Source organism: Protopterus annectens, chromosome 2.part1 (genome assembly GCF_019279795.1).
Source record: "Protopterus annectens isolate FY-2018-M chromosome 2.part1, PAN1.0, whole genome shotgun sequence".
Taxonomy (NCBI): domain Eukaryota; kingdom Metazoa; phylum Chordata; order Ceratodontiformes; family Protopteridae; genus Protopterus; species Protopterus annectens.
The window spans coordinates 32,104,394-32,117,695 of record NC_056729.1 but is presented as its reverse complement, the minus strand read 5'-3'; the positions used below and the strand labels follow the sequence as shown (position 1 = coordinate 32,117,695).

At 42.9% G+C, this 13,302-nt stretch overlaps 1 protein-coding gene across 1 annotated transcript in view; it reads right to left on the bottom strand.

Annotated features, from left to right (window-relative positions):
- Positions 1–13,302, bottom strand: part of ARID2 (AT-rich interaction domain 2) — a gene marked incomplete in the record, with an annotated part of 2,057,481 nt that overhangs the window by 1,300,570 nt on the left and 743,609 nt on the right.

The window sequence follows — 13,302 nt, the reverse complement described above, 5'->3', positions numbered from 1 at the left end:
CCTGTTTAGTGGGCAGCTCATTCATGATACCCGATGTCAGATCCATATCTTTACTTAGACATTTCAGATGCTGGTTTTCTAAGTAAAGCTTTAACGCGGTAAGACTCCTTAGACCTTTGGGAACAAAGGCCTGCCAGATTTCAGAAGTGTGGTCGTGGTCTTGGCCTAAACAAAACAGGCAGAGCTCATGCGAGTCTTTATGTGGAATCTGCCTTCCACACTGACATTTGACCTTTCTACCTGACATGAAACCCAACACACAGTAAATAATCAAAAACCCCTATGGGGTACTTATCTAAAATCGGACAACACAAAGTCACTTCTTCAAATGAGCGACGACCGGAGCTGGCAGTCAGACGGCAGAAAAGCTCTGAGGTAGGTGTGTGCTGATGCCCGTTTTGTACCAGACATCGGTTTATGAAGAGAAGCAGGACGTCAAACGTACCTTCACAGTAGCATCCATCTTTTGTAAAATGGTCAGATATATGCGAGTGGACCAGAGACAGACTCCTCTTACGTTATGGATACAGCAGCATATGAACACAATTTATTTTATTTTACATTTGTTGACTGGAAAAGTCCAAATGGATGCATGTCCATTTTCAGCAGAGGCCCAGGGAGAAAAGCTCCACAGATCGAATTACAAGCAAATATCAGGAGTATACAGAAGCATGCAAATTTACATAAATACACAACTTAAAATTAACATAGTTACAAAGCTTAAAGTTAACATAGCTACATAGAATGTGCGCATCTTCCACAATTTTTTAATAGGATGAGACAATACATAGGAGGAAATGCAGAACATAATGGGTTAACTGTGTCTACAAGTTGCATTATATATGCTTTATACAGTTGGAATGTGCACAGGTTATCAGGTGAAACAAGAGAGTTAAAGGGTAGGATATAAAGATTAAGTAAGCATGGAAAAACAGGTGCAAAGTTGTAGAAAGAAAATTATAAAACGTTTGTAAAAGTGTGTCTTAGCAGTGTTTTAGTGCCACTATCTGCATAAGTAACTAGCTAAGGGGCCAGATGCAGAGGTGACACAGCGGAGGCAAGAAGTTAAAAAAAAAAAAAAAAAAAAAAAAAAGCTGCAGTTCCTCTTAATGGTATAGCTGGGAGAGGGAGAGCAAGAGAATGGGGAAGAGGGTGGGTATGATTGGGGAAGTCAGCCTGGTGGGGAGCATGAGCATATCCATGTGAGTTTTAGGTGTTCTTTGAGGAGTCTTTTGAAAGCAACCTTTGAGTCTGCTGAGGTAATAGCAGACTCCAAATTTTACCTACATAATTAGGGAAGAGGGAGTCCCCTGCTGTGTTACTGCTTTTGGTGACCTTGATTAGCTTTTTATGACTAGAGCAAAGCTGTCTAGGATTAGTTTGTAGTTCTAGTAGATTGGCTAGTACTGGAGTTTTACCTGGGAGTAGTAGGAGTTTGTGGCAAAGGAAAGGTGATGGAAAGATTAGGAGACTAGGGAATTTCAAGCCATTCAACTTGTTTTAGGGAATGAACATCAATATTTAAATCCCACGGAGGATTGGGGTCTTTTAATGGGGTCTAAGAAGAAAGGTTCATCTTATAAATCTAACTACCAAGGACGAGTACGGCTGGTATAAGAACAAAAAACAACACAAAACCAGTCACCAACTGCAGCGGACCACAGCTGCATTCAAGATATAAGCCAAGAAAAGTACAGTTTTGTACCTACCATAAATGTAGATGTTAGAGTGTAAACATTGCTGCAGTCATTACACTTGGGTTATCCTGCCGTCAGGCGGTTCCCCAGTCGGCCTGAGTTCCAAAGTCTTAGTCTGGCGTCAGTTGCTGTCGCCTCCTCCATGATGTCAGTGCGACAGGGGTATATAAGATGCAGCCGACGCCATTTTCTTCAGTTTTTCTTGTCTCAGATGTCAGGTGCCCCCAAATAGGTAGGAAATTCAAAGTGCGAGTAAAATATACAAAAGAAAAGCAAACAACCATTTTTAGTTACCAGCAAATACTCCCCATAATTAATAAAGTGTAGATGACTTAGGTAAGTACCAGAAAGTAATAGGGGAAGGAGGGAGGGTAACCTGGACTGCAGCAGTGTTTACACTCTAACATCTACATTTATGGTAGGTACAAAACTGTACTATGTTCATCGTGTTACACTGCTGCAGTCATTACATTTGGGTGGAATCCCAAAGCTGAGGTAGGGAGGCTGGATCTATAAGGCATTAGGGGTGGCTATAAGGCCCTGCAGTACAGCAGTGGCGAAGCCAGCTCTGGATTTGGAGTATAAAGGCAAATGGTAATGTTTAGTGAAGGTATGCACAGAACTCCAAGTTGCTGCTTCCAAAATATCCTTGGTAGGTACTCCTCTGAGGTAGGCAGTTGAAGTGGCTGTTGCCCTGGTGGAGTGAGATCTAATGCTGCTAGGTACAGGTTTCCCATGGTGGGTATGGCAGAAATGTATACAGTGTCCTATCCATTTTGAAAAAGTCTGCTTTGAAATGGCTTTTCCCTGTGCTCCTGCAGCGTATGCTACCAATAATTGTTCAGATTTTCTGAAAGCTTTGGTTTTGTCCAAGTAGAAGCGTAACTGTCTGTGAATGTCCAAAGAATGTAGAAGTCTCTCCCCCTTTGTTCTGTGGTTTTGGATAAAAAGTTGGCAAGTGAATAGTTTGGTTTAAAGCCACACTTGATACCACCTTTGGCATACACGTAGGGTTAGTTCTTAAAGATACCCTGTCCTGGGGGAAGATGAGGAAAGGTTCCACTGCCATTAGTGCCTGTAATTCTGAAACTCTTCATGCAGATGTTATTGCCAGTAGCAGAGCAGTTTTCCAAGAGATGTATTTTAATTCTGCTGTGTTAGCTGGCTCAAAAGGAGGTAAAGTTAATTTTTCCAAAACAAAGTTGAGGTCCCAAGTTGGTGTAGGTGCTCTACGGGGCGGTCTTATGTTTTTAGCCCCTCTGAGACACTGTCTGAGCAAAGGATTAGAAAAAAATTGGTGTTTCCGTGTTGTAATAAGCAGAGACAGCCGAGGCGTGGATCTTGATGGATAAAAAAGAGAGGCCCTTGTCCAGCATCTCAGTTAAGTATTGAAGTATCTGAGGGATGTTTGGGACAAGAGGGTCAAGGCTGTGCGCTTGGTTCCAGGCACAGAATCTCTTCCATTTATCAGAGTATGCTTTCCTGGTGCTAGGCCTTCTGGCCTCCAGAATGACATCCATAACAGCTTTGGAGAGAGGCATTGCTTGCTTGACTAAGGAATTTTCCATGCAGCTAGATTTAAGGTCTTTAGCTGGCTGTGAAGTATCTGCTTGTTGTGCTGTGTCAGTAACTGTGGGATTTGAGGCAAAATCCAGGGTGGTTCTTGTGCTAAGTTCTTTAAGATTTGGTACCACTGCTGGCGTGGCCAGTCTGGTGCAATCAGGATCATCTTTGGCTCTTCCTGCCTGGCTTTTATGAGTACCTTTGGAAAGAGAGGTAAATGAGGGAAAGCGTATACTTGTAGTTTTTTCCAGCTGAATGAGAGGGCATCCACTTTCCATGCTTGTGGATGGTAGCTCTTTGTGCAAAATTTCTGTAATTGGCAGTTCATTGGGGAAGCAAACCGATCTATGTCCGGGCTCCACCATTTTTGTGTCATCATTCTGAATATTTGTGGGTTCAGTTCCCATTCGTGTGGGTCCATGATGTTTCTGCTTAGGTCGTCTGCCAGTGTGTTTTTCTCTCCTGGCAGGAATTGTGCTTGCAGATTAACTTGGTAGTTTAGAGTTGTGTTCCACAAGGTCATGGCTTGTCTGCCGAGGGGGTAGGAATGTGTGCCCCCTTGCTTGTTTATGTACCACATAACTGTGGTGTTGTTTGTCTTTAGTAGTAATTGTCCTGGATGCAGCAGGTCCTTGATAGCTATAACAGCATTTTGTATGGCTAGCATCTCTCTTTGATTGATGTGGAGATGTCTTTGCTCTGTGGGCCACTCGCCCTGGATACATTTTCCTGCCATGTGTGCTCCCCAGGTGTAATCCGATGCATCTGTTGTCAGTGTATGCCTGGCTGTGGGTTGAGTGAAAGGCTGTCCCTTGTTGAGGTGACAAGCTTGTGCCCACCATCGAAACTCCTGTTGTAGGCAAGGAATTAGTGGTATAACTGTTTCCAAACTTTGACAGTGTTGAGACCATACACTCTTTAGGTACCATTGTAGTTTCCTCATATGCAGTCTGGCATATGGAATTAGTAGTATGCAAGATGCCATGTAGCCCAAGGTCTGCAGAATTTTTCTTGCAGGGAGTTGGGTCTTTGTTACCATTAAATGGAAATATTGAGTCAGTTGTCCTTGCTTGTCTGGCGTGAGATAAGCCATCTGGGCCGTTGTGTTCAAGCTGGCACCCAGGAATATTATCTGTTGTGAGGGCACTAGTTTTGACTTCTTTTCGTTTACTGTGTACCCTAGGCAGCTTAACTTTTTTACGTACGCCAGATGCTTTAGTAGAATGTCCTTGCTCTCTGCTTGAATCAGGCAGTCGTCCAGGTATGGATAAATTTGAATTCCTTTTTGCCTGCAAAATGCAATTACTGGTGCCAGGCACTTTGGGTTATCTACTGCGCTCAGGGTCTTCACAAAGGGCAGTGCAGAGAATTGATAGTGCATTGAACCAGCTAGAAATCTGAGGTATCTTCTGCAGTTTTGTCTGATAGGGGCATGCAGGTATGCCTCTGAGGTCCAAAGTCACGAGCCAAGCTTTCTTGCCCAGCATGGGAAGAAGCTGCTGTAGTGTCAACATCTTGAATTTCGGAACATCCAGGTAAGTGTTTAGTGAAGAAAGGTCCAGAATGGGTCTCCAGGCTTTGTCCTTTCTGGGAACCAGAAAGAGTCTTGAGTAAAATCCTTGTCCTTGTTCCTGTGGTGGTACCTTTTGAATAGCTCTCATGTCCATGAGTGCTGTAATTTGTTTTTGAGCCTCTGGCCCATTGATTTGGTGGCAGATTTGGCATTCCTTTTAGCCTTGGCAAAGTGTGAAAGTGGAACCTGTAACCTTGAGATACAATGTTGAGAACCCATTTGTCTTTGGTGATGCAATGCCAGTTGTGATAGAAAAGTGCCAGTTTTCCTCCTAAGGGGCCTGCCATGAGACAGCTGTTTGGCAGCTGCAGTGGAAAGTCATTGAGGCTGCTTTTTATAAGGTTGAGGCCTGTCTTCCCCTTTTTTCTGGCCTGGTGTACCCCATTGTGGAGGCCTGTAAGGGCCTTGTGCCTGACCTCTACCTCTAGGACGTCTGTATCTGCCCCTTTGAGGTCTATCTATAACTGGAAAGGACCAATTATTTGTTGGCCAATTTCTGCTAAAACGAGGAGGCTGCACCTGTAAGAAATCTTTCACCGTTTGCATAGATTTTGCCTTATCCTCCATCTTCTTTAATACCTCCTCTGCCTTAACTACAAACAGCACATCCCGCTGCAAAGGTGCATCCAATAATTTGACCATAACATGATCTGGTAACGTATGTTCTTTTAACCAATCATGCCTTCTAATGACAGAGCCTGTAACTGCTGCTCTACAGGAGGCCTCTAAGGAATCAAACCCACATTGCAAAGTATGTTTTCCCACTTGTTCAGCTGCATGCAATAAATCCTGAATCTGAAGCTGGAAGCATCTTTTGTTTCAACTGAGACATCAAAAATTGCTGATATTTTAGCATGTGAAACTGTTAATTCAAGGCTCTCATTGCTAAAGTTGCAGACGTATATACCTTCTTTCCCCATCTGTCTAATGCTCTGGAATCTCTGTCAGAGGGAACTGGGTTTTTTGCTGATGAGGCCATAATTCCTCTGGGCACCTGAGAGATAGTTTCAGGGTCAGCAACAGGGCTTTTGTACAAAAATTTGTGAGAGTCAGGGACTCAGTAGTATCTATCAGGTTTAACAGGGGCTGGGGGTAAGGAGTCAGGGTTTAAACTGGATTCAGTGTATACATCATCCACAATATCTTAAACTGGCGGGATAGCAAGGGGTCTGTGTTGAGGCAATAAAAGGAAGTCTCTGAGCCTTTTCTTGGATTCTGAGTAATCCTGGCCTTCCCAATGGAAATGTTCCCTCATGGTATGTAAGGTCTCCCCAAAGGAGTAATCCTCAGGCGGAGAGACTGATGGAATTGATTCCTCATCATCAGAATCCTCATAAGGGGGTAAAGAATATCCTAGGTCCGAGGAAGTGTCTAAGGAAATGGACACCTGGTCGGAAGATTCATAGTCTGCATCTTGTCTTGTCTGGGCCTTTTATCAAGAGGGGGATGGGACGCCCTGATCAGGGTGATTAGGTCCTCGGCCAGTTTTAGCATTTGTTGTTGTGTCTGTTTCTTTGCTTTTAAGGGGGGCTTAGACTTAGCAGAGGGTTTTAATGGTTAACTGGGTATGTCTGAAAACACCCTCTGTAGTTGTGGATTGCTCAGCTACTTCAATTCCCTCTGTAGGATTAGAATCGGAAAGCTGAAAACCTAGTGCGTCCGAAGGCCCAGCCAGCTCCACGTGGGAGTCGGCGGCGATCTGTGGTTCTGAGGAAGCGGTCGTCAGGGGCTGCGTAGGCGCCTCGCTGAAAACCGGAGACCGGCCTAGAAGAGGCCTCGTCGTCAGTTTTGGGCCTCGGATGCCTGTCCTTGTGCTTTTTATGCATTGCGGTCGTCTTCAGTTCCGACTGCATGGTGTAATTGAATTTTCTGCCAAAATAATGTCGGGCAAAATCAAACAGACGTTTAATAGTGCACTTGTTAAACCTAGCACAAAACAGACAACCAGTGAAGTCGTGGTCAGGGCCTAGGCATGGAATATAATAGGAGTGGAAATCCTTATGAGGTATTTGCTTCCCACAAGAAATACAGTTATTAACTTTTACTGACATCGGTCTGAGGCAAGAAAAAGTTTCCCCAACGGGGTACTTAGCTTTTTTTAGAAGACTTCGGTTCTGGATTCGGAATGAAAATCTCAGGAGTCGGCCGACCGGCACTTGCAAACTGCTTCTGCTTCGAGCACTGCACGACAAGAAAGACTGAAGAAAATGGCGTCGGCTGCATCTTGTCGCACTGACGTCAGGGAGGAGGCGACAGCAACCGACGCCGGACCAAGACTTTGGAACTCCGGCCAACTGGGGAACCGCCTGACGGCAGGATAACCCAAGTGTAATGACTGCAGCAGTGTAACACGATGAACATCTGCCACGACACGTTTCCTGTGAGCAATGAACTTCCGAAGGCTGCTGATGAATAGAAGTTCAGCTAAGAGGGTGTACGGAAGCGCTCAACAGTTTTTTATGGTTTTATGGTGGTTGTATTACGGACATTCCTCCAATAAAGGATTTTTAATATTCATCAGCAGCCTTCGGAAGCTCATTGCTCACAGGAAATGTGTCGTGGCAGTTTCTTGGCTTATATCTTGAATACAGCTGTGGTCCGCTGCACTTGGTGACTGGTTTCGTGTTGTTTTTTGTTCATCTTATAAATGCTTTACAAAGTTTGGAAGAGGTTAAAGATGAATTAATTACTCCTATGCGAAATCTGGAAATGGCAGGTAATTGTACTTCAACAGCAGAAGAGCTAGCATCTTCACTGAAGATTGTTGTTAAACATTCAAGAATTTTAGGAACCGGTGCTGAAAAGGGATCAATGTCTTTTTGTCGTATCCCAAAAATTTTTTTCCATTTGCATTTGTAAATTTTTCTAGTAGAAGCTTTGTGAAAGGATAAAAGAATGTGGCAAACGGGAAGAAAGCCCAGGCTGTCTATCAATGAGTGGATGTGGTGAAGCTACAAGGTCAACTTCAGCCCTGTGGCATGTCTGACGAATAAGACAAAGTCTGGAATTGGATCCAGAATCCATGGTGGATGAAGTAGATGAGGTCAAAGAAAAAGGAAACTAGATATGATGAAGTCAATAAAAGGCAACGAGGATAACTGCTCTTCCCCAAATTTCTTCAGAAAGAGTCACATTGGATTAGCGGTAACATGGGATACAGACAAAGGAGACCAGGGGGCCAAATCATGAAGTAGAGCATCAACTGGTTACTCCCTTGGCAGGGGGATCAGGACAAGGAACCTGCTGCACTTCAGGGGAGAAGCAAAGTGATTGAAGCATGGTTGTCCCCACTGGTGGAAAATTCTTTTCGCAACCTTCATATTGAGGGACCACTCCTGAGGCATTTAAATCAACCTACATGTAGTATGCAATCACGCTGGAGTTCCCCAGCATGTGCACTGCTATCAGAAACTGATTGCATGAGAACACCTATGACCCACCCTCAGTTTCTCGACCCAGGGGGGACGATTTGGTTTCCCCCTTGTTTGTTGATGTACCAGACCACTGACAGATTGTCTGTCTGAATCGCAACAGTCCTGGAAAGGAGCGTGTCTTGGAAGGCCTGCAATGCTAGGAGGAAAATTCTCATTTCCAGAACACGGATGTGTGTATTGGCCTCTTCAGGGGAACATGTGCCTTGAAATGTTTCCCAAGAAATGTCCCTTCCCATAAAATCTGGGAAGTGTCTGTGATCACTACGGCCTTAGGCTGAAGGAGAACAAAGGGACAACCTTCAATTACTTGATCAGAATATATCTACCACAGAAGGTAATTCTTTCAAGCCTGTGTTATCTTGATCTGACTGGATAAAGGCTGGTGAAGAATGGACCACTGAATCGCTAGGGTCGACTGAAGGATTTTCATGTGGTACCTTAATGGTACCAAAACGATTGCAGCATATATTGACCCCAATGCTTGTAGAATCAGTCGAACTGAAAAAAGAACTTTGAATAACCTTTTTGACCTGGAATCAAATGGTTTGAATCCTTGATAAAGGGAGAGAAGCTGTCAGTTTCCGTATTGAACAAGGGTCCAATGAACTCCAACATTTTGAGTTGTTTCAAGTTGAGATTTCTTGTGACGGATGGTAATTCCCAGGTGAGAGTATAACTGAAATACACAGTCTCTTGTTTTGCTCAGATGCTGCCTAGTCGAAGTAGCTCTGAGCTGGTTATCCAAATATGGAAACCTCCAGAATCACTGCAGCCTCAAGTGAGCTGTTATTACTGCCATACACTTGGGGAACACCCTGAGGGCTGTGGTGAGACCAAAGGGCAGAGCCCTAAATTGGTAATGACTGGCTCCAAGCCAGAAGTGTAGGTATCTCCAGGATCATCTGATAGTTTTGATATGATAGTACACATCTTGAAGATCTATCGAGTACATCAATTTGTCCTTGTGCAGAAAAGGTAGAATGTACTGAACCGTAACCATCTGGAACTTGATGAATTGAACTGACTTGTTCAGACTGCTGAGATAAAAAAATTGGTCTCCAGTCCCCTGTTTTCTTTGGCAATAAAAAGAATCTTGAGTAAGTTCTGGACTCTCTGGTCTGGGGGCAATTCTTGGACGACTTTTCTAGCAGCTTGTTTATTTCTAGTGCTGCTGCTTCCCTCCGATTGGGTGGAACATCAGGGATTTTATTTACCATCAAAGCGGGTGGTAGGGAAAACAGTATTATATAACATCTGGCGATAATCCTCTGCACCCATACATTTTTTGTAATCTCTAGCCAGGCTCTCTGGTGCAGGGATAAATGACCCCACTGCCTCCAGAAATAGACAGTTGGGCCTCCTTTCAGGAGCACTGGTACAATCTGTCAGAAAATGCATCTCTAGATCCCTGGTTCTGCAGACCACCTCTGCTGTGCAGACAGCAACTTCCATTAGAATTCCCCCCTCTGCCCCTAGGGGAAACTATCTCCACATGGACATTGAAAGGGACCCTGGGACTTTCTGAAACACATTCTTTATCCACCTCTTTGGTTCCTAGAAAAATTCCTTTAAGGGGTCGAAAAAGGTATGCCTACAGCAGATTGGGTTTTACCTTACTGCTCAAACCTTGGGAGTGTATCTCTTACTTTAAGGGCCAATTAAAGAATTTCCGTCAAAGGGAGCATTCATGAAGGAAGACTTGAAGGGCACTGCAAAATCACACAAGCGCATCCAGGCACTTTTCCCTCTGTAGTTATTTGCTCCCAATACCTTGGTTCCTTTGACAGTTTTCCCAAGTTAAATTCCAGCTCCCTCTTGCCTATTCTCCGTACCCCAGCTTGCAGTCATCCCCACCATCAAAATCTCCTTTTTCCATTCTCATGTTGGTATAGTTCTTAGAGCACTTTGTTACTGTATGAATATAATATTTTCTATGGCTGGTGTTATTCTCCTTTAGGGTCTGCAACCAAAATCCCACTCTAATTTTTTTGAGTGAGCCCCCTCCCCGGCTTCATCATTCCTTTTCACTTTGAATTATTACTTTCGGCTTTGTCTTATGTATATGAGCTTTAAATGTGTACCTTTAAAATGTCCCTTCAAATTGGGTAGCCTAAAACCAACTTGTTCTATAGGGAAAATCAACTTATTTCGATTCCCATCCCAGATAAATGCCTTCATCTCTTAACAGTCATCCACAACTTTCTTCTAGTTAATAACAATATGCCTAATTTGTGTATAAAACTAAAGGGGCTATACATTTTTGCTGTCTCTACCTTACTATACATGTCCATAAACAGCTTCCAGTTTCTCAACATTTGAATCTTTTGCTTAGTCTCTTCCCACATTTCCTTACCAGTTAAAGGCAAATTCTTTTTAATCCATACAACTAAAATACTTGTGACTCCATAAAAATGGGTATTGTTCAACCAATTCAAGTGTAGTTAAAACAGTTTTCCAACACAGCCTTTGTCTTACCTTCATTAATTTTATATCCCAAAAAGACTTGAAACTTCCCAAAATGTTCCACAACATTGAAATGTCATTTTTTGACTTCTGAAGTATAAAATATCTGCAAATAAAGCCAAACATTTTTCTAGTACCATACAATTTTTATTACCTGAATTTGTGAGCTCCTTATTTACTTTGCAAATGTCTCAAAATATAAAGCAAAGTGGAAAGAGGATATGCCTACCTCATTCCTCTGTTCAGAAGAACTCTTGCCTTAATTTTCGCCTCTGGCCCTTGAATACATCCCCTCCTAATAAACTCATTCTATCAGAAAGTGCAACTGTAAACACTGCCCTACTTATAAAAATTCAGAATGCTAAAAAAAAAACATATATATATATATATATATATATATACATATACATATATATATATATATATATATATACATATATATATATATATATATATATATATATATATATACATATATATATATATATATATAAATATATACATATATATATATATATATATATATATATGTACACACACACACATAGATATGTATTTGACTGAAGAGAGTAAAACTAGTGAAAAATTATGTCATAGCCATTTGTGACCAAGATAAAGCAACAGGAAGAGCCAAATGTAGCACACTGGTCTACCCTTTTCTTGGTATACACCTGCATCACATAACTAGTAGTACACTACAGTATAGTTGTGTACACTTACCATAAATGTAGATGTTCGAGTGTATTCACTGTTGCAGTCATTACATTTGGGTTATCTGCTTGCAGAAGCCCTCAGTCGGCCTGATTAACAAAGTCTTGGGTCCTGCGTCAGTTGCTGTTCCTTCCTCCATGACGTCAGGGGGTATAAAACATGCAGCCGACGTCATTACATCAGTTTTTCTTGCCCCAGATGTCAGGTGCTCTCCTAATTGGAAGCAATCAAATCTATAATACAAGGATATACCTCCAAGAAAAAGCAAATACAGCAAAAAGCTTTTTGAGCATGGTGAGAGTAGAGGTATAGCCAAAAGAAGAAAGGGGGCTGGAGGATAACCAGGACTGCAACAGTGAATACACTCGAACATCTACATTTATGGTAAGTGTACACAACTGTACTATGTTCTTCATGTTTCACTGTTGCAGTCATTACATTTGGGTAGATTCCCAAAGCTAAGGTTGGGATGAGGAATTTAAATATAATTAGGACCTGCTATAAGGCCCTGCAAGACTGCAGTGGCAAACCCAGCTCTGAATTTAGAGGAAAATTGGCAAATGATAATGCTTGGTGAAAGTATGTACAGAACTCCAGGTAGCAGCTTCTAGGATTGTCCCTTGTAGGGACACCCCTGAGAAAGGCTGTAGAGGTAGATGCAGCCCTGGTTGAATGGGGTCTGATGGCCTGTGGGATAGGTTTTCCATGGTGTTTACAGCAGAAATAAATGCACTGGCCTATCCATTTTGAAATGATTTGCTTTGAAATAGCTTTCCCCTCTATTTCTGCAGCAAATGCCACCAGCAGTTGTTCAGATTTCCTTTGAGGTTTAGTCCTGTCCAGTAGAATCTAAGTTGTCTGTGCACATATAGGGAGTGCAGTATCAGTTCCCCTTTGTTCTGTGGATTAGGAAAGAAGGTAAGAAAATGAATGGACTGATTAAGAGCCACACTAGATACTACCTTGGGCATGAAAGAGAGACTGGTTCTGAGGGACACTCTGTCTGCATGAAAGATGATGAAAGGCTCCACTGCAATAACGGCCTGCAACTCAGATACCCTTCTTGCAGAAGTGATTGCTTAAAGGAAAGCCGTTTTCCAGGAAAGGAATTTTAAATATGCAGTAGCAGCTGGCCCGAAAGGAGGAAGAGTGAGTTTCCCCAAGACAAAGTTGAGGTCCCAGGCTGGAGTTTGAGCTCTCCTCGGTGGCCTTAAATTTTTGGCCCCTCTGAGGAACTGCTTGAGCAGTGGGTGAGAGAAGAGGGGAGATTCTATGCTTTAATGAGCTGAAATGGCTGAGGCATGAATTTTGATGGAGGAAAAGGACAAGCCCTTATGGAGCATCTCAGTCAAATATTGTAGAATCTTAGGTAAATTGGGCACTGCTGCACTCACCCCTTGAGATTGGTTCCAGGTACAAAATCTTTTCCATTTTGCAACATAAGATTTTCTAGTACTAGGCCTCCTAGCCTCTAAAATGATATCCATCACTGATTTACTGAGAGGTGGTAAAGGAGAGATTAGGTAATTAGCCAGGCTGCTAGGTTCAGGGTTTGCAGCTGAGGGTGCAGAATCTGGTTCTCCTGCACAAGGGAAGGAGTCTGAGGCAGGTGCCATGGGGCCAAGCGTGACACACTGCGCAGGAGAGGGTACCATTGTTGGCGTGACCAGTCTGATGCAATTAAAATCGTACTTGGCTTGTCCTGTTTGATCTTTAGTAGTACCTTGGAGAGCAGAGGCAGAGGAGCAAAGGCATAAACTGACAGGTTTTTCCAGCTGAAGGATAAAGCATCCACTTTCCAAGCTAGTTTCTGGGGAATCCTTGTGCAAAATTTGTACAATTGATGGTTCTGGGGGGAGGC